Below are 27,364 nucleotides of genomic sequence, written 5' to 3'. Positions count from 1 at the left end.
GGTGAAAAATTAAAATGCCCGTTTCAGTTGGTGCAGCCAATTGCTGTTGTTTCAAGGCAGCAAAATGACAACTGCAACAGGTCTGGAGTGATTGCTGCATAGACGTTAATCAAGAGAGACAGCTTCCTGAATTATTAAAAGTGCAATAACATTATAGAAACCTTGATGTGTCCTGATAAACCACATCTAAGGAAGCAGACACTGCCTGTCCTAGCCTGGCAAAGTTCTGTTATGTGGTAGAGAGGATTCAGATGCAGTGGGCTCATCTCATTACCTTTCATCAGTGGGAACATTGAATATCTGAAGCTGTTTCAGAGCTGGTGCTTCCATACCTCACCCCTTTGTTTATTCTGCAGGAAGGCAGAAAGTGAAGCACGCAGTCATGTTTCTGTAAGCATAGGCAAACATTTTTCTGTTTCTCTTCCCTCTGAACAGATTGGTTATAATTAGTATATCCTGCTGATGTCTGAGGAGGAAGTGCTAGTGTTTCTTAACAGGGCTGTCCCTATAGAGGCGTGGGGCCCGGGACATAGGCTCTGAGTTTCTTCTGCCAGCAGTTGCTCCCCTATGGCTCTGCTCAGACCGTGCCCCTGCTCCACCCCTTCCTCCAGTGCTCCATCCCCATCCAGCCTCCTCTCACCCCTGCTCTGCCACTGTTTTGCCTCTTCCCCATCCAGTTGCACCCAGCCCCTGTGCAAACTGCGGCCTCACTCTGTCCACAGTAGGTGCTGGAAGGGCAAGAAAGGGCAGTGTTCTGGTTGGGGTGTCATGGCTGCGATAGGCCCAGAAAATAGGACCCCCCCCAGAGCACGGGACCAGGGGCTGTTATCCCCTTTTTGCCATGCACAAGGGATGGCTCTGTTTCTGACCAACACATGTAAGAGGAAGAAGAACAAAACCGTCCATCATTATTTTCAGGTATATTTGTTTACCTGGTAAACTAGGCTAATAATTTGTCCAGCCATATCTGTCAGCAATGTCAGGTATGGCTGAGACTGTGCTGTACTTTTCTCTGTCACACTGAAGACCAGGCAAGGCTGGCAGCATTTTGTCTCTTGAAACCAGATGCAAAATTAGAAGCCTCTTAAAGGACCAGGCAAACATAGCAACACTTAAAAAACTTGTTCAACTACTGTGGTGGCTGTTGGGATAAAATAAACCTCTGAGTTACTTTTATGGATAGAAGCGAGTGGCAGAACATGGGTCTGCACTGAGGGTCTTTTATGAATACTCCAGAGTTGTAGAAGATGTTTGGATTCTGGGTTTTAATTCAGGCCCAGCTTCAGAGGTAAAGGAGAATGAACTTGGGAAACTAAACAAAAAAGAGGTTTTCTTTGCTACTGGCTGGCTGGAGTAGAAATAGTGTTTCACTTCTAAGTATGTATCTTAGACCAAACATTCAGCAGTGAAACAAAAGTCATGCCTGTTAGCCTGTCCTGCTGGGTGGACAAAAAGCGTTATCTGTCACTGTATTTTAACACTACCGTGATGAGCTAATTATGATTTGTTTTTCTGTGTCCCGCAATGCTTAGGCTGCCAAAGCCCTGCTATTTTGGGGCAATCAAAGGGTCTAGTCCTAAGTGAGTTGTGCACAAAAAATCCTCCCTTTTGACACTAGTTAAAGAGCTGAGTGAACGGAGTGTGTAGGAGGTAAGGGCGAAGCACTGGTGAAGGCTGGGGCTCTGGGCAAGTGGCCCAGGAAACTAAATAGTGGCATATGGTGGCTATTCTTAGGGTTCCTAGCCGGAAACACAGAGTAGTGGGTGGGCCTGTGTAGGGTGCGAGAAGACATTGTAACGGTCGAGAGTGCAGTCCGACCCCTCTGTGAATCCTCAGGAGAATCTAAACAGACCAGTCTGTGCAAGGTGAAAAGCTGCAAAATAACTGCCATGGGAACTGCTGCAGAACAAGGCGCGCTTGCCAAGACTTCAAGGCTGCGCTGGCAGTAGGCCACAAGAGATAGTGATAAGAAATGCATAGGCAATTTTAGGCAATCTTATGTTAATTAGTTCAGCTTTATCAGCTAGTGTTAGGAGGCCTGTTACAGAGCCTCTCCCCGAGCGAAGCTCCAACGCGTTGGGTTTTACCCCACTGGTGACTGCGGCGTCTCCGGGGCTCCCGTCGCTGGTGTCACGTGCTTTCAATAAACCAAATATAGCACTCGCCTTCTGGGTGCAGCCTTGTTTCTGGGGAACCCGAGCCTGGTTGGCAACAGCCTGGGTCTCCCTCAAAAGTCACTGAGGAAGTGGCCTACAATTGGACAGCGATAGACTCCTCGCAAGGGGATGTGAATTAAGTGGCATAGCTGGAAAGCAATGGCTAGAACAGGCCAGAGTGGGCAAAGAGTCTTCAGGGAGGAAACCCTGGAGGCACAGCTTCTCCCAGGGCCAGGAGCACTTAAACTTCACAAACTTTGTTCAGCTACTATCCTGGAAGGGGTCTGTGTGAGCTCTGTTTCATAAAGACTATGTGTAACTTGGACCGAAGACTGAGTCTCTAGAAACCATCGTAGAAATTGTGAGAAGCAGTCACCTTGGGTGGGATAGCTCAGTGGTTAGCGCGCCGGCCCTGTAAACACAGGGTTGTGAGTTCAGCCTTTGAAGGGGCTTTTCAAGGTTCTGGGGCAGGTTAGATTTAAAAAACAAAAAAGCTCTGTGAGGGATGGTGATAGGACCTGCTGTGAGTGCACGGGACTCAACTTGATAACCTCTTGTAGTCCCTTCCAGTTCTATGAGATATATGTATATCTCCATGGGAGTTGTTGTTTCTTAGACCGAAAGCAGTGCAGACACACCCAAACAAGGGGGTGCTTGTGAGATGTGGAGGCCACCCCAAAGTAAAGAGGAAACAGCTTTTTAGAAACAGAGATTTAATTATTTGAGAGAGGCAAATTCTGCTAGAGAACTTGTTCCAGTGCAGGAACTGAGAAATATATTGGTTTGTTCATTTTAACTTCAGGAAAAATATGTGGTGCATTTAAACTTTCAGTCCAAGTATCGGAGGGGTAGCCGTGTTAGTCTGGATCTGCAACAGCAACGAAGGGTCCTGTGGCACCTTATAGACTAACAGAAAAGTTTTGAACATGAGCTTTCGTGAGCAAAGACTCACTTCATCAGATGCTGGTCATGGAAATCTGCAGGGCCAGGTATGAAAGATCCAGGGCAAGGCTGGGGATAACAAAGTTAGCTCAGTCAGGGAGGATGAGGCTTACTACCAGCAGTTGATCTGGAGGTGTGAACACCAAGGGAGGGGAAGCTGCTTTTGTATTTAGCCAGCCATTCACAGTCTTTGTTTAATCCTGAGCGGAGGGTGTCGAATTTGCAGCTGAATTGTAGCTCAGCAATTTCTCTTCGGAGTCTGGTCTTGCAATTTCTTTGCTGTAGGATAGCTACTTTTAAGTCTGCTACTGTGTGGCCCGAGAGATTGAAGTGCTCTCCTACGGGTTTTTGTATATTGCCATTTCTGATATCTGATTTGTGTGCGTTTATTCTTTTACGTAGAGGCTGTCAATCCAAGGAGTAACTACTTACTTTTTATCTCTTGTGTTTTATTGCTTTAGCTGAAATAGTGGTTTAGAATCAGTCCACTACACAAAAGATTTACCGCCCAACTGAGTTTTAATTGACCCTTTTGTTATTATAATGATGGGAATAATGTTGTGGTAAATCTTTTTTCGAGTTGCTGGTTTTGGTAATAAAATCAGGCTTGAACTGAAAAGGAAAGAAGCTCAGCCTTCATGAACATCAGCTGCCTCTCCATTCTAAAGATTACAAGCTCTTCTTTTAACCTCTGACAGCATTCCGTAAATCGTTTTTCCTGCCTTTTCTTCTTTCCATTGGCTCTTTGCCTTCGAGGGAAGATGACTTTTTAATGCAGCCACCAAAATTCACCAATTCGGAATCTCAGTCCGATTAGTATGGTAGATTAGTTCTTGACTCTTTCTCTAACTACAGCAGTTGTGAATCGTGTGTTTGTTTTTCCTTGATGTTTTTGCTACAATCAAAGGGGTTCCTTTTACTTATGATTTGGCTCTAACTTGTTTTTATTGTTAATGTGGCTCCAAAATTATAATGATAACATTTCTGCTTATAGTCACAGCTCGGCATCTGCTACCGTACTTCTGTAAAATAAAATCTGTTGTAAATTTTTTCATGGAGGCAGAAAGAGGGCTTAGATTTTAGAATCGTAAGCAGGGCTGGAAATGGAATAATTTGGTGTGTAGGGTTGAGCACTGTCTACAGAAGTTTTTTTTTTTTTCCTTTTTTGAATGGAATGTGAATATTGTAATATAAGATGCCACATCCTATTCACCAGGAAGGCAAAGTGGGAAAAAGGGTTATATAATCATAAACAGTGGTAGTTTACCTTGAGTGTAGTCTGTGCCACCTGTCATAATTTTTGCAGAAAGTAATCCAATGTGTATTCTGGCTGTGAATGGATATCTTACTTTTCATTTTAGAAACACCATCCTGTAAAGTGGCAGGAGTAGAATTGATGGGCCCCTCCACCCACACACCAGTTTGACAATGAGATGGGTTTGAGGACAGCAAAATTTTAGTAGGAAGGTGTCATGGGAAATAATGAATTAATTTCAGGTTTATTGTGATTCAAAAAGAGTTTCTACCCTTTGTGTCCACTGCATCTGCTACACAGAGAAAGACCAGTGTCATTATTTTACAATCTTGGTCCTTGAAGAAAATCAGCTTTTGCATTTTTTGCATATGGATTGTCTAGCATTTGCTCAGTAATGACTGTAACACCCATTAATGTTAACAGGTGTTGGATCAGGCCCCAAGATTTTTATTCATGTGCATTGAAGAGGAAAACTGTGCAGGACCTGGCTGAGGAAAAAGCAGATACGTTACCCTGATATTGAATTTGACTGGGACCCAAACAAGCCCTGAGGATAATTGATGTAATCATTGGGCTACTCTAAAATTACGCCAGTTGGAGAAGTCCCCTAGAGACTGCGCTGATCACCAGAAATCACCATCGTGATCAGTGGCGCCATCTCTTCATGCTTCTGTCACATTTTTGGCTTGCTGCCTCCCACCCCTGACATATCCACAATGCCTCAGGGGAATCCCGGATTGTCTTTTCAGGGTGGCCCTTTGCACCATTTTAGTGGCATAAAAAGGATTGATCTGGGACTCGGAACTGGCCCTAGGGACATAAGATTAGTTCATTCTCCATGGCTAATTCTAATCTTGGCTGTTCAGGTGTGCCAAGAGGGTATCAAATACAGGTCGGACTTCCTTGGTACAGCACCCTCAGGACCTGACCAGTCTCAAAGGAGGGAATTTGCTGGACTGAGGGAGGTCTCTTCTACCACCTGCTCCAGCCTTGCTGCTGCCAGCTTTAGCCCCCTTCCACCTGCTCCTGCCGTCTGTGGGCTCTGGTCCTGGCTCCAGCTCTGGCCCTGCTGCTGAGGGCTCCGGCTTCAGCCCTAGTGCACAGGCATTTTTAACTGTTACTATAGGTGTTCCCTGCAGCAGGTTGTATATGGTAGCTGCACAGAACCAAATCTAACTCAAGCATATCCAAAACATGGTACATTGACTTGTCAGTGGGAGCTTGAGCCCTAATTTACATCTTGTAAGTTTACAGTGTGATTTTAAAGAAACCCCAGTCCTGAGGCATTGAGTCTCAGAGCTTGGGCCATTTGACTTGTGGCTAAAAATGGCAATTTGCACATTCTCAGTCAGCCTGGAGTTTGAGCTCTGACACCCTCTTCCTGTATGGGGTCTTGGAACTTGGGCTCCAGCCTGAACCTGAATGTCTGTGCTGCAGTTTTATAGCCCTATTGCATGAGCCTGTGCACCCAAGCCTAAATCAGCTGATCCAGGCTAGCTGCAGCCCTGTGGTGTGTCTATGGTGTAGGCATACCCACTGAGTCCCAGGAGTAATTGGGTATTCATAGGGTATAAATGCAGAATTTAGTTGAGTGGTGCATGAATGCACACTCCTGGTATAGGAATTCAGTATGCCCTTGACAGGAAAATTTTCCTAACCTGCACTCACAATAGTAATATGGACTGGGAGAAAACTAAAAGGCACTGAATGTGGATGAAAGAGCTGCAGACAGACAAACCTACCACACTCAAAGTATGGAAAAGTCTTTATTGCTTAGGGTGTAAGAAAAAAGGTGTTTCAGTGTACACAGGACACTTTCCATAAGAGGGGATATCTTTCTTTCATACAGTAAAAGTCGCTTTACCCAGAATTTGGATAGCTGACGTGCTCAGTTAATCAACTCCCGTCCTGTTGGTGGCTGCCCAACTTGGGCTGGTGGAATAGGGCTGGTTGTCTGGCTGTGGCTGAGGGCTGGCAGCTTCATACCTGCCTGGCTGGGGCTGATGTCTGGAGCCGGCTGCCCGGCCCTGCACCAATATCTGGCACATTCCCTCTGAGGTGCCAGATAATAGAACTTCTGCTGTAGGTACAGTCACACGTATAACATAAGCAATGCAGCAAATGTATAAACCTCTATGAATGAAAAAAAGAAAGCTCCAGTGACATCTTTATTTGTCCAAACTTAATTATGGCAAAATCTCTGGGCAACTGTAAAGTACATACAAATCAGATAATCGAAAACTAAAGAACTGGTTAGAATTGTCATCATTATCAAAAATCTTTGCACGTAAAGATTATCTTTCAGCCAAGGAGCTCAAGGCACTGTACACATATTTTCAGTAGGTGAGGTGGAGATGTATTCTCTGTAATGGCTATAATATGTGATGCACAAATTACAATGCTTTTAAGTCCTACAAAGCTCCTGTAGATTTCTTGCTTCTCTGAGTTTTTTTTTAAAGCACACATAAATTTTATGCCTTTGCCTCCCCTCTTAAGTTTTTGATTCGTATTTACCACCTTACCTCAACCTTGAGATATTTTGGTTTGTCGTGTATTAAATCAAGGAAGGAGACTCTCCTATCACCTCTACCCCTCCTGCCTTTCTTGCAGCGTGTAAGCAGCATTATTGAAAACCTCAAAGCAGATTACATGTACTACCTCACTGATGTACTTACCTTACGCATTCTTTTTGTCCTTGCTGTCTCATAACTATGACTTGAAATCTCTCTGGTAGGAGCTGGAATCCCCCATGGTACTAGAACTGGTCTCTCAGACTGAAAATTTAAGGGAAGAAAATGCATAAGGTCTTACAGAGCCCCCTGTTTCATAATAAAAAGTCTCTCTCTTGGAAAGAGGAAGATCTTCAATTTTTATTATTTTAGTGTGATCTTTGTTTTCCAAAGAAAAATATTTATTCTCTAGTCCTTCACGCTATGAATATCTAATCAATTTGCTTTCCATTCCTTTCATCTGATTTTTTTCCTTGTAAACAGTTCCTCTAGTGGATCTCACTGCTCTCGTATTTGTCCCATTTTTAAAAAAGGGTGAAAAGCAAGCTGTGACTTGAGTACTGAAGTTCCTTGGGGTGGGAGTGCTAGCTGAAAGTGAACTATAGTAGGTGAATATTTTGAGACCAATGTCATTGAAAACATTTGCTTCATCACTGACATCTTTTAAATCCATCAGTGGTGGCATTGTAGACTATTTGCCAGTATTTAAACTCCTCATTTAGTCCCTGCTCAGTGGCAGCAGGTACACTGACTATCCCAACATTGAACCAGTAAAAGCAGCAGGAAGACTGGCAAAATGTTCCTAGTTTAGACCATGCCATGAAGTTTGTGTTCTAGTGTTATTTTGAGCTCTAAGGTCTTGAAGCAACAGCCCAAGGTGAATAATGTGTTGTAATATGCAGTAATTAGCAAAGGTCAATGCAAACAACGCTACAGAACAGGCAAATCTGTTCCTTAGCTGGGAAGTTATTACACATCTGGAGCTAGGGAATAGATAGTTTGGATGTATTTGTAGATTTCTATGGACCTATCTACAAATAAATCAGTGAAACCAACAAGGAATCCTGTGACTCTGTAAAGACTAACAAATTTATTTGGCCATAAGCTTTTGTGGATTGGAACCCACTTTGTCAGAGGCATGCGTCTGATGAAGTGGGTTCCATCCCATGAAAGCTTGTGCACAAATAAACGTTAGCCCTTAAAGCGCTACAGGACTTCATGTTATTTTTGCTGAAGCAAACTAACGTGAAATAAATCGGTGTTTTCTATCATGCTCAGACCTGTATACCATGGAATATAAGCTGCCAGTGCATTACGCAGGAGGAGCATGCGATCGTATGAAAATATCTAGCAAAGGTTCTGAAGATGCATCACAAGGCTTCTGCCTGTGTGATTTATGTCTGATCCTGTTGGTTCTTTAACTGCTGCCTGGGGTGGTGCTGATGGACTAAATCACATTTTACTGCTCCTCCTGCCTTATTTCAGGGTTGAAGTTTAGTCCAGTAGAACAGGGGATCCACATGTAAAGGAATGTCTTGAAAATGAGAGTGCTGTTCTGCTGCAATTCCCAGCTTTTGTTCAGCAGTTCCTAGCCTGTCTAGACTCTGTGTTCATCAATTCTGACTGGTGCATACACTAGAAATGCTTTATTTTGGATGTGTTTAAGTACTGAGTGTGTGAGTAGCAGGTTGTATGTACTTGTGTGTTGAATAGTAACAAAGAGGAAGCCGTGCTAGTCTATACACTATCAAAACAAAAAGCAGTCAAGTAGCACTTTAAAGACTAGCAAAATGGTCTATTAGGTGAGCTTTTGTGGGACAGACCCACTTCTTCTGGTCTGGCTGTGGTCTGAAGAAGTGGGTCTGTCCCACGAAAGCTCACCTAATAAACCATTTTGCTAGTCTTTAAAGTGCTACTTGACTGCTTTTTGTACTTGTGTGTGAGAGAGAGTGGATAGGTATTGAAATCACAGTCTTTCCCACAAACCCCAAGAGGAAGCCCACGAGCGGAACACCAGTGGGATTTGCTGTATTCTTGGCTCCTCCATTTTCACTAGGAGCCTGCTGCATTTTGTCTTTTTCCACGCTTGGGGTTTGTGCAAAAGACAAGCACAAACGGGGGGTAGGGGTGTGATCATGGGAAAAGAGAATTGGAATGAACTGTCCTGAGTTGTGAACCTACCACATGTTCTGTGACTTTTCCTGATTGAACTGGTGAGTGGTTTGCAATTTGATGCGGGGGGATCAGGATTTCTACAGTGTGGTGTGATTCACAAATAGAAGGGGGAGAGGTGAGGAGGGGAGAGAGAATGTGTGTGTGTGTGCACATGCGCATGCACATACATTTGTTGTGGGAAGTAGAAGTAAAGGCTGATAGGAATAGCTGTGGGAAATGGGGTAGTGGAAATTGTAAACCTCTTCCAAACAGTCCCCAATTAATAAAAGCCACTAATATATTCATTTATTTTAAGAGTTTTTAATATGTGAATTTGCTGCATATTTTCTGCAATAACAGCAGTGTAATTTCAGGATCATATAAAAGCATTCTGAGGAGCTCGGGATCAGGACTCTTTTTCATGATTTCTTTCACAAGACACTTTGCAGCAGGAGTTTGTCTTTCCAGGAGCTGTTGCTACTCCCTTCAAGCTCAGTATATTTGATGCTGAGTAGTTCTTCTCTTACCCAACACATCTGTCTGGAACTTACACTATATGTATAAGTACCAGTGTCAATCATTAATGTAACAGGGTCATGAGTTGTTGGCTTACCAGGGAAATCCAGTCTGAGTGGGATAGTGAAGGGATTAACAAAACATCACAGATCTCAAGGCATTGTATTAATGAATTGAACTCCTATGGGGTAGGTCATTATTATCTCATTGTTAGAAATGGGTTATCAAGGCACAGGAAGGTTGTCACTTGCTCACATTCACACCCCAACTGAATAGCATGGCTTGAGACATAATGCAGCTCAGCTTCCTCCCAGTCTCTGCTCATTTAGTCAGTAGGTCCAAGCCTTTTAATGAAATTACAGCACTGCTCTGTGGATCCTGTGCTTTCTTCCATATTAACTAAAAGGGTGGCTGCAGTGTGATGATTTATGAACAACATTGTTTGCAGAGTTGTGCTTGGACTGCTTGTTATTTACAGAGCCATGATTTGAATTCTGGTCTCATTTACGATGTGACAGGCTCTGCACACTGACACAGGGAGATGTGCTTATGCTTTACAAAGTCCACAAATGGAAAAATAAGTGAAGGAAGGATGCATTTATGTTTTCAATAGGGTAAAAATGTATTAAATTTCAGTCCATTTTGCAAACATTCTTTGCATGTTCAGCAGCATTATTTGTCCTTCTGAAGCTTTCTTTTGCTCCATCCAGGTAACTTTTACTGGCTGCAGACACGTGCCAGTCTCTTCACCATATGACGTTAGAGAATAATTAGGTCTTAACAACAAAGTCTTTAGAGTTAGGATCTTGTCTTTTCTCACTGAGCGCCTCAAAGTTACTACTAATCACCAATTCTGGCTGCACAGAGATAATTTCCCATCCCACTATTAGAAGAGTCCAGACCATCGCCTCCCAAAACAGGTCCTGTTCTCTCAGCTGGAAGAAGGACCCTGTAACATAGGAGGCCAATGGAAGCGTTCTAAAGACTTCCCGAAGGATAACTTAAAGAATTGCACTATTGACATTGAACTTGGGAGATACTTGCCCAGGATTACTCAAAATTGAGAGAGGTAACACACACTGGTCTCCTACGTTTTGAACTTGCCTGCTGACAAGCCGAGGAGAAGAGGTGCAGGAGCAAGGGGAGAATGGCTTTAAGTTATGGTCAGCAGCCTCCTGCCATACCTGGAAACATCTTACCTCATGGTAATAGAACTTGTGGTACAAAGAGGCTTTATCAGCTACTTGAGACTCCACAGCTCTCATGGAAAATGGTCATACTTGGTAATGAGTGATCGCCATTAATCATCAATTAGAAGGGTGACTTTTAGGGACCAACTTCATCATATACAGTCAGTAGTCTTATGTTGGAATACTTGTCACATGCCAGTTAGTTCATATTTCAGTGATTTCCTGAATTCAGAGCTGGCTAATGACCAGACTACGTGAGACTCACAAGTGTGGTGGCTTCCATAAAGTGTGTTTTAAAACATTTCTGGTCAATTTTTTTTCAGTCTGAATGTTTGGCTCAACTTGTCCTGAATCACACAATGGTGGGAAAGTAGTGGGGAGTCTGGCTTACTGCCATTTGCTCTAGTGTAAATCTCGTTCAGGCTTCTTGAACTGGAGCTGTGTGTGTTCTGTTCTAACAGTGAACCGTTCTTTCCAGAACAGGCAGAAATAGGCACTGAGTAGCCAGCTGCCACCTATGGCCGAATGTTTCACAGTGGGTATCTTGACCCTGAGAAAACTTCCACTTTTAGGAATAGTCATACAGCTCAAAGATCCCACTCCCTGGAAGCTCTCCCTAGAGTGCAGGATACACAAGGAGGCTGCTGGCTAGGAAAGCAAGTTCCCCTCTCTTGGTGATGGGAAGGGGAAGATAAGATGAGGCAGTTGAGGGAGAAAAAAGAGATGGTGGAAGGGAAAAAAGATGGGGGAAGGGGCAGTGTTTTTTCTTTGCTGAACAGTAGTAAACTGATTTTTTTTTTGTTAAGCCTTGTTCACTAGTACATCTAAGGTTGCTCTGCTTCCAAATGGTTTTACTTGGGTTATGATTACTGCATGGAGCAGTAACTATGATGAGTTTTGATACTGATTGAATACTAGGTGTATGTTAATTTTATTAGGTGGATCACAGAGCCAGTGTCACATTATTATATTAAAAGAGAAAAAGTAAGTGGTGGCCAGTCAGGAGGTTGTTGTCAGTGTGATTCCATTGGAGAAGGCCTGCACAAACTCGAACCTATATCTACACTATCCCTGAAGATTGACCCGCTCAGGGTTGACCTTCCAGGAGTTCAGTTTCTAGCATCTGGTAGGGATGCATGAAATCGACCTGTCAGAGCTCGGCATTGATGCCTGTACTTCTCGCAAACCTTCTTCAGTGAGGACAGCCAGGTAAGTCGATTGTAGAAATGTTGATTCTAGCTGCGCAATTGCCATAGCTAGAATTGCGTTATCTGCAATTGACTTACTTGCCCTTGGGTAGACAAAGCCTGAATCTATAATGAACCCAAAAGGCAGTGCAGAGTTTTGGGTCCATTTGTTGTTTCCTGTGCATCTTGGAAGCTTCTCTCTTTCAGCAACAGAATATATGTAACAATAAAGAAATGCCTATGACAACCCAGTTCTGTTCTGCCCTCCTGCCTATCCTAGAGCCAGTGTATGCCCTCCCCGCCACAATCAGGATATACAGCCCCCTCTCCCCAAAACCCAATAATAAATATGCTTCTCCATCCAGATACCCATATGCTTTCTGGCTCCAGATGCCTCTGCGTCTCCCCCCTTGCTCAGACACCTGTCCCCTTCACCCTCTCAGAGACCACAGATCCAGAGTGAGAAACAGCCAGATAGTCAGTTTCTTGCACACTACTGTCTCCTTTTCTAAGGGCATGCTGAGAACAGCAGCTGCCAGGCGTTCTCTTGCACCCTGTCCCTCCCCACAGCAGTGTTTTCTGTACAAGCTATTCTCTGCCTAGTACAGTGGTCCCTAGTCGCAGGTAACAGCACTGCAGCCTATTTCTGTGGAGGAAAGGATGATTTTTTTGTGCACAAAGTTAATTTCTGCAAAATTGTGCATAGGCGCGGAATTCCCCCCGGAGTAATCATGGAGGATAATGAGGGATAACGTTCATGTTTAACAGTGCTGTGCTGCTCTGAAATTGTTCATCGTGGGCTAGAAATGAAAATAAAGACAGAGATAGGATCTTGCGGGGAGGTTGGAATCTCTACACGTCTTCTGTGAATATGACATCTGCATCGTGTATACCAGTGAGAAGATGATCCCAGTTCTGGGCCGTCCTGTGGAGTGGCATAGGAAGGAGAGCTAGCAGAGTGGCAGCAGGCCTCTCTTGCGTCTCATTCTCCCCTCCACCCCCAATTTATGTGCTGAGTCAGGGAGGAAGGCTGCGTATGCCCTGCCCTGCCCTGCCCTGCGTAGCATGTGCAGTAAACTCTTTCATATCCGGAATTCCATCATCCGGAACTCTCAAACAACCGACATTTTAACCATAAGTAAACTTTGGTTTTCCAAAAGTACAGTCTAATGAGAGTAAATACAAACAAATACAGCAAATGCAGGGTCAGTTTACAGCGTACAGTACTCCTGTTGTTGGTAAATAAAGTACGCTGCATACAGCTTTGTTTCTTAATAGCTAATCTTGTTTTTCTTTAGTGTTATGCATTGCTTGGTACACCTCTCTATTATCCAGAATATTTGAATATCCGGCGACCTCCTGTTCCCAGGGCTGCTGGATATGAAAGAGTTTACTGTATTCTTTTTATGAGGTGATTATGTTGTAAACTAGCCACCTCGCTGAGGAGAATTCCACCACTCATGAACTGGCGCAGGTTCTTTCCAAGGTATTGACAGACACATCCAGGTTGGATGTTTTCTAACCACTTCCCTGCTGTCAACTCTTTCCTCTCCCAGTGATCCCATGTCGACGGCATTGTCCATTCCACTCCCAGCTGCCCATATTGATTTTCACTGAAAGGATTTTGCATTGTAATGGGAAGTAGGGGAATGACCAGTGCCCCTGTTGATTCAAGGCTTTTGATGTGGTAATGGAAGCAAACTGCCAATAGGTAGGAAACTATCAGGTACAGAGTCTGTTGTCTTTGTTCCATGGCTTACACTTGCCTGGCCCATCCTTGAATGTGGCTCTCAGGCACTGTAGTAATACAAATAATAGAAAATAATCATCATAAATACACCATCTGAGCTTAAGAATTTTTTTCATCAAACGATGTGCCAGGAAAATGGAAAGTGGGGAAGCAAATACTGCATAATCCCACTTCACCATATGGCAAGCATGTCACCTGTGTAATCTTGTGGGAGCAAAACTTCTGGTAGAAACAACTTTTGTTATAACCTATATTCCATGGATTAAATTAGAAGAGTAGTGGGAAAATCAGGCCTAGGGTATTTCTGTCTGACCCACCCAGCTGATTAGCAGATCCTGCATACTTAGGGCCAGCAGCACATGTTCAGCTGCCCCTCCCCCACACCTTGTTCCATCTGCAGCCGAGCTACTCCTAGGATTCTCCTGCAAGCTGCGCAGAGGGGGATGGGTGGAGAAGAGGGGTTAGTACTGGAGTCAGGATGTCCCCTGCCCCTATATCCCATCTCTGAGGAGCAGGGATGGGGGGAGAGGGAGACAGACAGTGGCGCTGCTCCAGTCTGAAGCACGGATGGTAAGTGACTCAGGAATGCAGAGTAGGGAAGGTGGGGTGAAAACAGAGCAGGACAGATTTCCCTTAAAGAGACAGAGGGTCCCAGAAACTTACCCAGCAGGAGCCAGCACACACACTCTGTGTCACCGTCACACATACCCAGCCTGTGCCACACAAACACACACATAGTCACTGTCACATACACACTGCAACACACACTCAATCAGTGTCACAGCCTCTCTCTCTCTCACACACACAAAGTGTTTCTCTTTCACAATCTCCTTGTAGCCCCCCCAGCCTGACCCTTGTGCCTAAGGCACCTCCCCTTCCAGGGGACCCAGAGCCGGCCCGCAACCAGTACCAAAACTCATGACTTCTCTGCAAAAATTATTGCCCACCTCTGGATTAGAACCTTTTTAGTGAGGTGGATTATTATGAGAATAAAGGTTATCTGGAGAATACTTTTTGTCGGGAAAATTCTGAAGGATGAAAACAAAAGGCAGCACTGTATTGACAGAAGAGAAAAGGTTGCAACAATAGAGTAGCTCCAGAGGCATTTTGGTCATAGAGACAGGAACAAACCTCTCCTAGCTCATTCCCTGGGTCTCATTCTGCTGGTCTGGGGAATTTGCTGTGAACAGATATGCTTGTTAACAGTCCTGTGCTTTTGTTGCTGTTTAGATTTCTTACCGTAGCCTGGGGTGCACAAAGAGGCAGTTTCATCCTCCAGAGGGAAGTAGTGTGTTTAAGTTTGTAATTTACATTTTGTGTTAGCCAGGAAAAGGGGCTGCTGGGTGAAACCAACAGACTCTCCACTTCAAAGTAAGATCTGGTTCTCTGCTCATGAAACTGTTGCTTTGCCTCTAGTATTCTGTAGCTTACCTTAGGACACGTCTACTTTAGGAGATAAAATTGAATTTATTAATATTGATTTTGTAACTCTGGAATTTATAAATTCGATTTTGACTATCCTCACCTCTCCACGTGTTCCTCACAAATACAACTTATTGCTGTCACACTCAATTGGCAAACATCCACTGTTGCAGTATTGAATTCTGGGAACCTATCCTAGAGTTCCCTCATCCCCGTAGCATTCTGGGTGTGCTCGCTGATCTTTGACATCATCTTCCCACATTGCATTTTCCTCATTCCCCTCCTGTGGTAAGCAAATATCTATGTTTCCGATTGGAAGGAAGGAACAGATGTGTCCGGAGAGATGGATGGCAAAGTTAACAGAAATTTCTTTCTTCTGTAATTGAATTATCAAGGATTTCATAAAAGTCAGCAAATGTGTGTGTTCTCAACTGACAATCTACTGACTGTCCCCCTCCCGTGATTCCAACCGATTGCTGAAAATAACACAGGGACCCTGAAAAGGCTTCCTGGTCTCGATTTGAAATTCATGGTCTTCCTGTTACCTAATTCCACTGTACTCGGAGAGCAGTGGCCAGAGCAGAACACAGAGGGGCATTGTGGGGTACATACGGGACACTGCTGGAGTCTAATAAATTCGATTTTAAGACATGGCGCATCCACATTACCCTTTAATCGAACTTTTGAATTCCAGCTTGACGCTTCAGCCATCAGGTACTGACAATATTGTAATATCAATATTAGTGCTCCCTAAATTGAGCTAATGGTGTTTACAGTGAAGAGTGTCACGTGGTAATACTGAGCTTACCGCCTTAAATTTCAAAACAAAAAGCAGTCAAGTAGCACTTTAAAGACTAGCAAAATAGTTTATTAGGTCTGTCCCATGAAAGCTCACCTAATAAACTATTTTGCTAGTCTTTAAAGTGCTACTTGACAGCTTTTTGTTTTGATAGCGTATAGACTAGCACAGCTCCCTCTCTGTTACTTGCCTTAAATTTGAATTTATCACATAGTGCAGACGCAACCACACTTAACTGTCTATGGTGTCCTTGTCTGGGCTTAGAGTGAAGAGCTGTGAGAAACCTTCTTCCTCTCAGAAAGGTCATGGATTGGTACTTGTCAGTTGCTTCATCAGCACCTCCTTTTGTTCCAGTTGCCATTTCATTTGCAGTGGGTAGCAGTACTGCCAAGAAAACAGCCAGGGTGCCTATTTTCAACCAGGTGTGCGGTGAAGTCAGTGGGAGACTGGGGCCCTTGGTTTACAAGGAGAGAAAATGTTTCACCTTAAATAATTTCATCAGTGCTTTCATATGTCAGTTGGGACAGAGAACGGGAAGCCCTGATCACTGTTACAAATACATTTTTTAGCACCTGAGGTTTTTCATACCTGCTTTCTCAGTGCCTACAGAACTGTATGTTGAGAAGGCAAAGTATGAATAAATACCTTTGTCTTCTCTTCTTCCTTATTTTTTCCCTCCTTCCTTAGGCTTTCTTTAAACAGCTAACAAAATCATCCAGGGCCCAGAATTTGGTAGTGATGGGGGACTTCAACTATCCAGGTATATGTTGGGAAACTAATACAGCAGGGGACAGACTGTCCAATAAATTCTTGGATTGCATTGCAGACAACTTTTTATTCCAAAAGGTTGAAAAAGCTACCGGGGGGAAGCTGTTCTAGATTTAATTTTAACAAATAGGGAGGAAATTATTGAGAATTTGAAAGTGGAAGGATGCTTGGGTGAAAGTGATCATGAAATCATAGAGTTCACAGTTCTAAGGAAGGGTAGAAGGGAAAACAGTACAATAGAGATAACGGATTTCAGGAAGGCAGATTTTGGTAAACTCAGACAGCTGGTACGTAAGGTCCCATGGGAAGCTAAACTGAGGGGAAAAACGGCTGAGGAGAGTTGGCGGTTTTTCAAAGGGACATTATTAAGGGCCCAAAAGCAAGCTATCCGGCTGCGTAGGAAAGATAGAAAACATGGCAAAAGACTGCCTTGGCTTAACCAGGAGATCTTGCATGATCTCAGAATAAAAGAGGAATTGTATAAGAAATGGAAACTAGGACAAATTACAAAGGATGAATATAGGCAAACAACACGAGCATGCAGGAGCAAGATTAGAAAGGCTAAGGTACAAAATGAGCTCAAACTAGCTACAAGCATAAAGGGAAACAAGAAGGCTTTTTACAAATACATTGGTAACAAGAGGAAGACTAAGGAGAGGGTAGGGCCATTGGTCAGTGAGGAGGGAGGAACAGTAACAGGGAATTTGGAAATGGCAGAGATGTTTAATGATTTCTTTGTTTCGGTCTTCACTGAGAAATCTGAAGGAATGCTTGACATAGAGAATGCTAGTGAAAAAGGGGTAGCTTTAGAAGCTGAAATAGGAAAAGAACAAATTAAAATTTACTTAGAGAAATTAGATGTCTGCAAATCACCAGGGCCTGATGAAATGCATCCTAGAAGCCTCAAGGAGCTGATAGAAGAGGTATCTGAGCCTTTAGCAATCATTTTTGGTAAATCGTGGGAGACGGGAGAGATTCCGGGAGACGGGAGAGATTCCAGAAGACTGGAAAAGGTCAAATATAGTACCCATTTATAAAAAGGGGAACAAGAATAACCCGGGAAACTACAGGCCAGTCAGCTTAACTTCTGTGCCAGGAAAGATAATGGAGCAAGTCATTAAAGAAATCATCTGCAAGCAATTGGAAGGTGGTAAGGTGCTAGGAAACAGCCAGCATGGTTTTGTTAAAAACAGATCATGTCAAACCAATCTAATAGGTTTCTTTGATAGAATAACGAGCCTTGTGGATAAGGGAGAAGCGGTGGATGTGGTATACCTAGACTTCAGTAAAGCATTTGACACGGTCTCACATAATATACTTATCAATAAACTACGCAAATACAACTTAGATGGGGCTACTATAAGGTGGGTGAACAACTGGCTGGATAACCATACCCAGAGAGTAGTTATTAATGGTTTTCAATCCTGCTGGAAAAGTATAACTAGTGGGGTTCCGCAGGGGTCTGTTTTAGGACCGGTTTTAGGACCGGTTCTGTTCAATATCTTCATTAACGATTTAGATATTGACATAGAAAGTACACTTATTAAGTTTGCAGATGATACCAAGCTGGGAGGGGTTGCAACTTCTTTGGAGGACAGGGTCATAATTCAAAAGGATCTGGATAAACTGGAGAAATGGGCTGAGGTAAACAGGATGAAGTTTAATAAGGACAAATGCAAAGTGCTCCACTTAGGAAGGAACAATCAGTGTCACACATAACAGAAAGGGAAAGGACTGCCTAGGAATGAGTACAGCAGAAAGGGATCTAGGGGTTATAGAGGACCACAACCTAAATATGAGTCAACAGTGTGATGCTGTTGCGAAAAAGGCAAACATGATTCTAGGATGCATTAACAGGTGTGTTGTGAATAAGACACGAGAAGTCATTCTCCCGCTCTACTCTGCGCTGGTTAGGCCTCAGCTGGAGTATTGTGTCCAGTTCTGGGCACCGCAGTTCAGGAAGGATGTGGAGAAATTGGAGAGGGTCCAGAGGAGAGCAACGAGAATGATCAAAGGTCTAGAGAACATGACCTATGAAGAAAGGCTGAAAGAATTGGGCTTGTTTAGTTTGGAAAAGAGAAGATTGAGGGGGGGACATGATAGCAGTGTCCAGGTATCTAAAAGGGTGTCATAAGGCAGAGGGAGGAAACTTGTTCTTCCTTGCCTCTGAGGATAGAACAAGAGGCAATGGACTGAAATTGCAGCAGGGGAGGTTCAGGTTGGACATTAGGAAAAAGTTCCTAACTGTCAGGGTGATCAAACACTGGAACGAATTGCCAAGGGAGGTGGTAGAATCTCCATCACTGGAGATATTTAAGAAGAGGTTAGATAGATGGCTTTCAGGGATGGTCTAGAAAGATCTCAGCAAACTGAGTGATTGGGCAGCAAAATGGCAAATGAAATTTAATGTGGGTAAGTGTAAGGTAATGCATGTTGGAAAAAATAACCCAAATTACACGTACCACATGATGGGGTCAAATTTAGCTACGACAGATCAGGAAACGGATCTTGGAGTTATAGTGGATAGTTCTCTGAAGACATCCACGCAGTGTGCAGCGGCAGTTAGTAAGGCAAATAGGATGTTAGGAATTATTAAAAAAGGGATCGATAATAAAACAAAAGATATCATACTTCCCCTATATATAACTATGGTACGCCCACATCTCGAGTACTGCGTGCAGATGTGGTCTCCTCACCTCAAAAAAGATATATTGGCATTAGAAAAGGTTCAGAAAAGGGCGACTAAGATGATTAGGGGCTTGGAAAGGGTCCCATATGGGGAGAGGCTAGAGAGACTGGGACTTTTCAGTTTGGAAAAAAGGCGATTGAGGGGCGATATGATAGAGGTATATAAAATCATGAATGGTGTGGAGAAAGTGAATATAGAAAAATTATTTACCTTTTCCCATAATACAAGAACTAGGGGACACCAAATGAAATTGATGGGTAGTAGGTTCAAAACTAATAAAAGGAAATTTTTCTTCACACAGCGCACAGTCAACCTGTGGAACTCCTTGCCTGAGGAGGCTGTGAAGGCCAGGACTCTATTAGGGTTTAAAAAAGAGCTTGATAAATTTTTGCAGGTTAGGTCCATAAATGGCTATTAGCCAGGGATAAAGTATGGTGCCCTAGCCTTCATAACAAGGGCAGGAGATGGATGGCAGGAGATAAATCACTTGATCATTGTCTTCTGTTCTCCTTCTCTGGGGCACCTGGCATTGGCCACCGTCGGCAGATGGGATGCTGGGCTTGATGGACCTTTGGTCTGACCCAGTATGGCCGTTCTTATGTTCTTATGTCCTGCCATGAGGGCAGGGGGCTGGACTCGATGGCCTCTTGAGGTCCCTTCCAGTCCTACTCTTCTGTGATTCTATGATTCTATGATTCCTCTCTCTGTTTTTATACCCAAATACAGTTTGCAGGGTCATGCTATTAACATTATGTCATCTTACATTGGCGGAAAGTGCTTCTGATGTTTTCACGTGACAGAACGATGCCAAAGCTTTCTGCCACTCTGACAAAGTCCTTGTTGCAAGATAAATAGGCAGCAGTTGTGGGAGAGGAGAATTGCAAGCCTCAATTCTGCATTGCTCCAGTCAGTTCAGTTAGTCGTGCTAGACATACGAAAAGGTAGAAGGAAAACTGGTTAGCTCTGTCACCAAAGTAATTGCATCAGATTCTCACTGATATGGCAGTGAAAATGGTCCGGTTTAATTTTCCATGAAAGAGCACGTAAAGGAGGTCATGATTACTCCTCTCAGGAGATGATGATGAGTAGGGTACCGTCTGAGAGCTTCTTCTCTTCTCCCTATACGTTTACTAGAGTGACTGCTAATAAGTCTTCTGAAGTTTTTTATTTTCTCTTATCTCACTTTTCAGTACAGCGGGTTCAGGTGTGTGTTGAAGAGACCTGTGCATTCATTGACTGGATTTGCATTTAGATTTTTACAACGTATCTGTGTGAATTAAATAGACAAGAGTATGAAAATTGATGGTCTCCTTGCAGTAGTTTAAAAAAGAAAAAAACATTTAAATTGGGAAGGACTCTAATGCATATCTATCTTTATGCCCATCTGCCTGGCACCTAAACATATACCACACCCCCTTCATCCTGGAAGAGATGCCATTACCTCTAAACCATGCTAGAGGAACGGGTTTCAGATCTAACTTCTGAGACGGTGAAGATTATTCTATAACATCTTACACTGGCTGTAAGAACTGGTCAAAAAAGGAACAAAGTTTTGTGCTCCTGATATTCAACCTGTTTTCCTACTGTGGCAAGATTGAAGTTAATTGTGAGAGAACTATGACTTTTCACATTCTCCCACCAGTGTTTTGAAGGCAAGCAGTATTTGCCACAAGATCAAACCTTTGGCTTCTGGAGACAAGGCCAGATTTACTCTATAAACTTAGATTGGTACAGCTGCATTGCTCGGGGTGTGAAAAATCTACATCCCCTCAGTAAAGTAGTTATAGAAGCTTAACCTCTTGGGGAGGGGCTTTTCTCATCAACACTGGTACTGTCTCTTGTGGTGATGTAGCATTGCACCAAGGGGGAAGCCTTCTCAGCGATGCAGACAGCATCTTCACTGCAGTGTTGCAGTGAAAGTTTTACTGCTGCAGCTGCTGTGCTGCAGTGTTTAAGGGCAGACCTGTCCTTAGATGTTTCCTGTGACACAAGTCTCTTTGAGCTCCATTGTATTTTGGTATGAGGTGCTGCATTTACAAAGGACATCCCCATTGCATGGTTTTAGCCTTTTCTCCAGTGGTAGGGAGTTTTTTTGCACATCAGTTGATCAGGAGAGGGTGTCTGTACAATACTAAAGCATCCTTGTCAATAAAGCTCACATGCCATCCATTAGGTGAGCTGTGTGCTCAACTAGGAACCTCTCCCTTAAAATAGCTGCAGGTATCAGCGGTGAGTGGGAGGGCTTCTTGCAAAAATCCTGGGGCTTTTCAGAAAGCCGAAGAAGCCAAGGAACTCTCAGATTCAATAAGTCTGAGAAAGCTTTTCCTGTTACCAGCACTTTGGAAGCCTGAGGCAGGAGCGTAGCCATTAGCTTTTTGTGTTCTCCAAGCTAGATGTGAAGTCTTCATAACAATTAGACAGAACAGGGAGATTTTATGTAGTTTCACATCTCATATATCTTTTCGATTTGGTCCCTTGGCTGGATTTAAAAGCTTGTCAGTTTCTTGTAAGTGTACGCTATACTGTATGGCTTGAAAAATGCCTGTGTAGCTATTAAGTACAGCCCCAAGATATTGGGCTTAGCAAGCAAGGGCACAGATAGCTCAAAAAGTATTCATATTGCAGGTTTTTAATAGAATAGCCTAAAATCTTCCTCTCATTCACACACTGGAGAAGGCTGGGATTCATTTCACAAACTGAGTGTGTTCTGAATATTGACTTGTCAAGCATCTGAGACTGCTCATTTCATATTTGAAACTTTCCAACACCTGTGGTAAATGCTGCACAGCACACCTTTATTTATGCTGTGAGCTGTGGAAAACTCCATCAGTAAGCTCTGTCAGACACAGGATCCCAAGGGTACCCCAAAGTTTGCTCAGCTGAGGATGTATCTGCCCTTGAAAATTTACTGAAAGAACTATTCTGGAATAATTATTCCAGAAGAGTTATTTTGGTGTAAAGCCTTCTGTGGATGCTCTTTCCAGAATGAGTGCCTTTTAATTTTGCTTAACCTATTTAGGAAGTGGATCCCTTTGAAAGTGGATTAGCAAAACCAAACAAAGACACTCAGCCTTTGGCATAAGAGCATCCACACCGGTTTTCCTTTTGCAATAATTATTCTGGAATAATTGGTGACCTTCCTGAAAACACCATCCTGGCCACCATGGATGTAGAGACACTTTACACCAATATCCCACATGAAGATGGACTCCAAGCTGTTAGGAACACTATTCCTGATGAGACCGAGGCACAAATGGTGGCGGAGCTTTGTGACTTTGTCCTCACCCACAACTATTTCAGATTTGGGGACAAATTATACCTTCAAATCAGTGGCACTGCTATGGGCATCCGCATGGCCCCACAGTATGCCAACATTTTTATGTCTGACCTGGAACAGCGCTTTGTCAGTTCTCGTCCCCTAGCGCCCCTCCTCTACCTGGGCGACACTGATGACATCTTCATCATCTGGACCCATGGGAAGGAGGCTCTTGAAGAGTTCCACCATGATTTCAATAGTTTCCACCCCACCATCAATCTTAGCCTGGACCAGTCCACACAAGAAATTCACTTCCTGGACTACTGTACAGATAAGCGACGGTCACATAAATACCACCCTATACCGAAAACCCAAGGAGCGCTATGCTTCTCTACATGCCTCCAGCTTCCATCCAGGGCATACTACATGACCCATTGTTTAGAGCCAGGCACTAAGGTACAACCGTATTTGCTCTGATCCATCAGACGGAGACAAACATCTACAAGACCTCTACCAAGCTTTCCTCAAACTGCAATACCCACCTAAGGAAGTGAGGAAGCAGATTGATAGAGCCAGACAGGTACCCAGAAGCCACCTGCTACAAGACAGGCCTCGCAAGGAAAACAAGAGAACACCACTGACCATCACATACAGCCCACACCTAAGGCCTCTCCAGCGCATCATCAGTGATCTGCAACCCATCCTCAACAATGATCTTTCACTTTCACACACCTTGGGAGGCAGACCTGTCTTCACCTGCAGACAGCCTGCCAACCTTAAACAAATCCTCACCAGCCACTACAAATCACAAACCAGTGACTCTAGGTCTGGAACCAGCCCCTGCAATAGTCCTCGCTGCCAACTCTGCTCACATATCTACACCAGTGACATCATCACAGGACCTATCACCAAGTATACCATCAGGGGCTCCATTACTTGCACATCTGCTAATATAATATATGCCATCATGTGCCAGCAATGCCTCACTGCGATTTATGTTGGCCAAACTGGAAGTCTCTCTGTAAAAATGGACATAAATCAGACATCAGGAACAGTAATGTACAGAAGCCTGTGGGGGAACACTTCCATCTCCCTGGACACTCAGTGGCAGATTTAAGGGTGACAGTTCTGAAACAAAAAAATTTCAAAAATCAAATGGAGAGAGAATCTCTGAGCTGCAATTTATTTGCAAATTTGACTCCATTAACCATGGATTAAATGGGACTGGGAGTGGCTCGCAGCTTACAAAGGCAGTTTCTCTGCTCTGAGTGCTAATATCTCCCCATTAGACTCTGACAAAGGCTCACATCCCCCTGTCTGATCTGACTTGTTTTTTCCTCTTTTGGTAAGTACTGTTGATACTGGGCCATTTCCACCTTGCTGAATAGACCTTGTCAGGTCTGGCCCTCCCTCTTACTGGGATCCCACTCTTTAAATACCCCTTGGAAACCACCCCCCCACTCATGCATCTGATGAAGCGGGCCTTTGCCCACGAAAGCTTGTGCTCCGAAATATCTGTTAGCTGATAAGGTGCCACAAGACTTCTTGTTGTTCTTGAAGCTACAGACTAACACGACTACCTCTCTGATACTTATTCTGGAATAGCAACAAAGGGTCCTGTGGCACCTTACAGACTAACAGAAAAGTTTTGAGCATGAGCTTTCGTGAGCACAGACTCACTTCATCAGATGCTGCATCTGATGAAGTGAGTCTGTGCTCACGAAAGCTCATGCTCAAAACTTTTCTGTTAGTCTGTAAGGTGCCACAGGACCCTTTGTTGCTGTTACAGATCCAGACTAACACGGCTACCCCTCTGATACTTATTCTGGAATAGTTATCTTGGTAAGTTTCCAAGTATACACAAGAGCTGAGTGCCTTGTTAGCAACTTGCTTGGAAAATGAAGTTGGCATGCAAGTAATTGCCAGTATCTTTAATGTGGAAGTGCAGTGTGGGGAGAACGGAACAGCAGTTCCCAGTCTGTGGTCTTTCCTGGACCACAGTTCTGTATAGAGATGGAGTGGCTGTTAGGCCACATTGCAGAGCTCCGTTAGCTTTGGCCACCCATGTGGCATACAATTCTTAGGATGAATACAGTCCCCTAGTCTCTGAAGCCAGTTGGTTTAATCTTTCCATTCAGTTTGCTTACTTCTTGAGTGCACTTGCTTGTGTAAATCTGCTCAGGCGGCTAAGTCTGAAAGAGCAAATAAACAGATGAATGAACAGAGCATTGCTGGCTCGGGAGGGTTCCTGTGTTTCCTTCCTGAGAGTGGCCCGTCCGGTTCATATAATGCTGTCTGTCTGTCCTCCTTGCCAGATAAGGGCTTTGTTATGAAATGCGAAGAAGGGTCTGTGCTCTTCTGGAAGTGCTGTTTCGGAGCTCAGAGCTCATTCATTCCGTTTCCATAATGCTGTGCTCATCTTTGGCTTTCTGCAGTCTTCACTTCCTTGCCATGGGCAGGCTGGCTGATGGTGGGAGGCACATAGACCTACTGAGAGGAGCTGTTTGAAGATGATAGTGTTAGAGGGAATATGGAGCATAGAAAACTTCTGCATTAGCCAGGGTTAGAATATGGGGATGTGGAGTACTGAGGTCATGGATAATATACAAGTGCTTCTGAATGACAGTGGTAACCTCTGATGACTGAAAGAGCCCTTCTGTATAAAACAGCAATATCTGCCATGCAGTTTGGAAAACTCATGCCACACCCCAGTAGGAGATGTTAATCAAATCTTGCTTATAGCAGACTATTACCATTACTCTGTTGGGGTTAACTGTAGAAGAGGATGACATGTTGTTTTACTGCCTGGTTTTTGTGGCTCAGTTTGATCCACAAAAATATTTATAGCTGAACGAATTGTTCAATTTAACTGTATAAATTTTTGTCCTTCTAAAAACTGCAGTCACACCGTCACTACTTTGTAGCACCCTAGTTTTGTTTGTCTGTAATGGTATCAGAATTCTTTTGCATGCTCTCGTTCCATGCACTGAAAATGTATTCTTTGAATACTTCCCATTCCCAAGGGCGTAGAGATGGATTCTTTGAAGTGAGCCCCTTAATATCTGAGATTGTCTTTATTCATACGCGTGGGTGTATTTCTCTTGTATATAGATGGTGTGTGCTTTGCTGCATATACTTTTTTTTTTCATTTTTATTTAGGTTCCCTAACTACACATTTAAATAGATTAGATAGATCAATGCAGGTCAGATTTTGAGGCCAAATTTATTGTGCATAACTTCTTATTTAAATTTCTCCTGTTACATCAGTTGAGCATGATAATCTTCCTTGCCTGCTCTGAAACTATAGACCAGTGTTGTTTGTGCTGCTGTAAGAAGGAATTTGCCCCCCAGTCCTACGTGAAAGGGATTAGCCTAAAATGCATCAAAACCTTTTTTTATAGCACTGAATCCTACAGATGTAAGGATGGCTTTAATTATGTTTCTTATTGAAAAACTAGGTTGTTATTACAATATTTTCTTTATGACTTGACACTAGAATTTTATAATTCATGACAGAATTACAGACTGTGAGCCTCGATCATTTCATTTGAAAGCATAGTATATGGAACAAATTGTCCTAGTTGAGAGAATGGGAAACATGCTCAAACAGGTCCTTACGTATTAACTTCTTTGATCTAATATGAAATATCTCTTCCTCGGGGGGGGTGGGATGCAGTAGCTCTTGTTTATCCATGCAGTGGGTCATTATCTGCATTCTAAAACATTGCCACTGGCTTCACAATTGATAATGGGGCAGATGGCAATGACGGTAATATGTAAGGAATTCTTTCAGCCTGAAGAGAGAAGAGGATGGGTCAATATAAGATGTGAGCTTGAGAGAACGTTATAGCTTGAAGATATTCCTCTACCTGCACTTCAGTATGTTCAGCATCGTTCTTGCAAGATATGGCTACACTTCAAGTTGGAGATGTGAATTCCAACTCAAGCACCTCCACTGCCCAGGCTGTTGTGCAGAAGTATTTCTGTGCCTAAAGGCTTCTATAGGCTCTAAAAGGAGAAGCTGTTCATGATCGGATCCTGGAGGCAGCTTTTTGTTGATACGTGTTCTTGCATCAGCTATAAGCCCAATTCATCCCTGCTGTAATCTCCACTGAAATCAGTGGCCCAATGTTTAGTGACGTGACACTGATTTTGTTTTTATTATGCACTGTTAGGCTTCGCTTTAAAGTGCCAGCTCTAAGCAAACCCATAGAGGTTCATTCTTCATTTTAAGTAAACATTTTTAAACAAAGGGTTTTAGAAGCACTTGTCTGCAGTCCTTTGTTCAACGCCAGCATCAGCTTTTCTGTGGTGCTGAGTTTTTTCCAAGGTGTCCCCTTCCCAATTCACACTGCAATTTTTCTTTCAGTCTCTGAGGGTGGTATTAAGCTCAGTCTTAGGTCAGAAGCAGTTTGCTCAGCTGCTGGGGCTGTTTTTCACCTACCTCCCCCACCCCACCCCACACTAATTAACAGATGTTCACACTGGAGAAGCCTTTTCCTCTATGTCCTCAAGCCTCTCTTTGTTATCAATTGCACCTTTTCCTTCATGGTTTGGTCATACCTGGCCCCATCTCTCTTCCCCTCCCCTTTTATCCTTACTGTTTTGATTCCAGCAACTGACTGCACACAGCTCACCTGATACCTGAGCCCCCAGGACTAAGCTATGTAAGTACATTTGGGGGTCTCCTGGCAATTGTTTTCTCCATTTTCCATTTTCATGAGCAATTGGGATATGCATAAGATAATGGGGGGTGGTAGCTCTGGTTAA

General features: G+C 43.5%; 1 protein-coding gene across 1 annotated transcript in view; it reads left to right on the top strand.

Annotated features, from left to right (window-relative positions):
• Window positions 1-27,364, top strand: part of LRP8 (LDL receptor related protein 8) — a 248,709-nt gene that overhangs the window by 23,653 nt on the left and 197,692 nt on the right.

This window comes from Carettochelys insculpta, chromosome 9 (genome assembly GCF_033958435.1).
Source record: "Carettochelys insculpta isolate YL-2023 chromosome 9, ASM3395843v1, whole genome shotgun sequence".
NCBI lineage: Eukaryota > Metazoa > Chordata > Testudines > Carettochelyidae > Carettochelys > Carettochelys insculpta.
The sequence above is the reverse complement of the archived record's forward strand: the minus strand, read 5'-3'. Positions and strand labels throughout refer to the sequence as shown.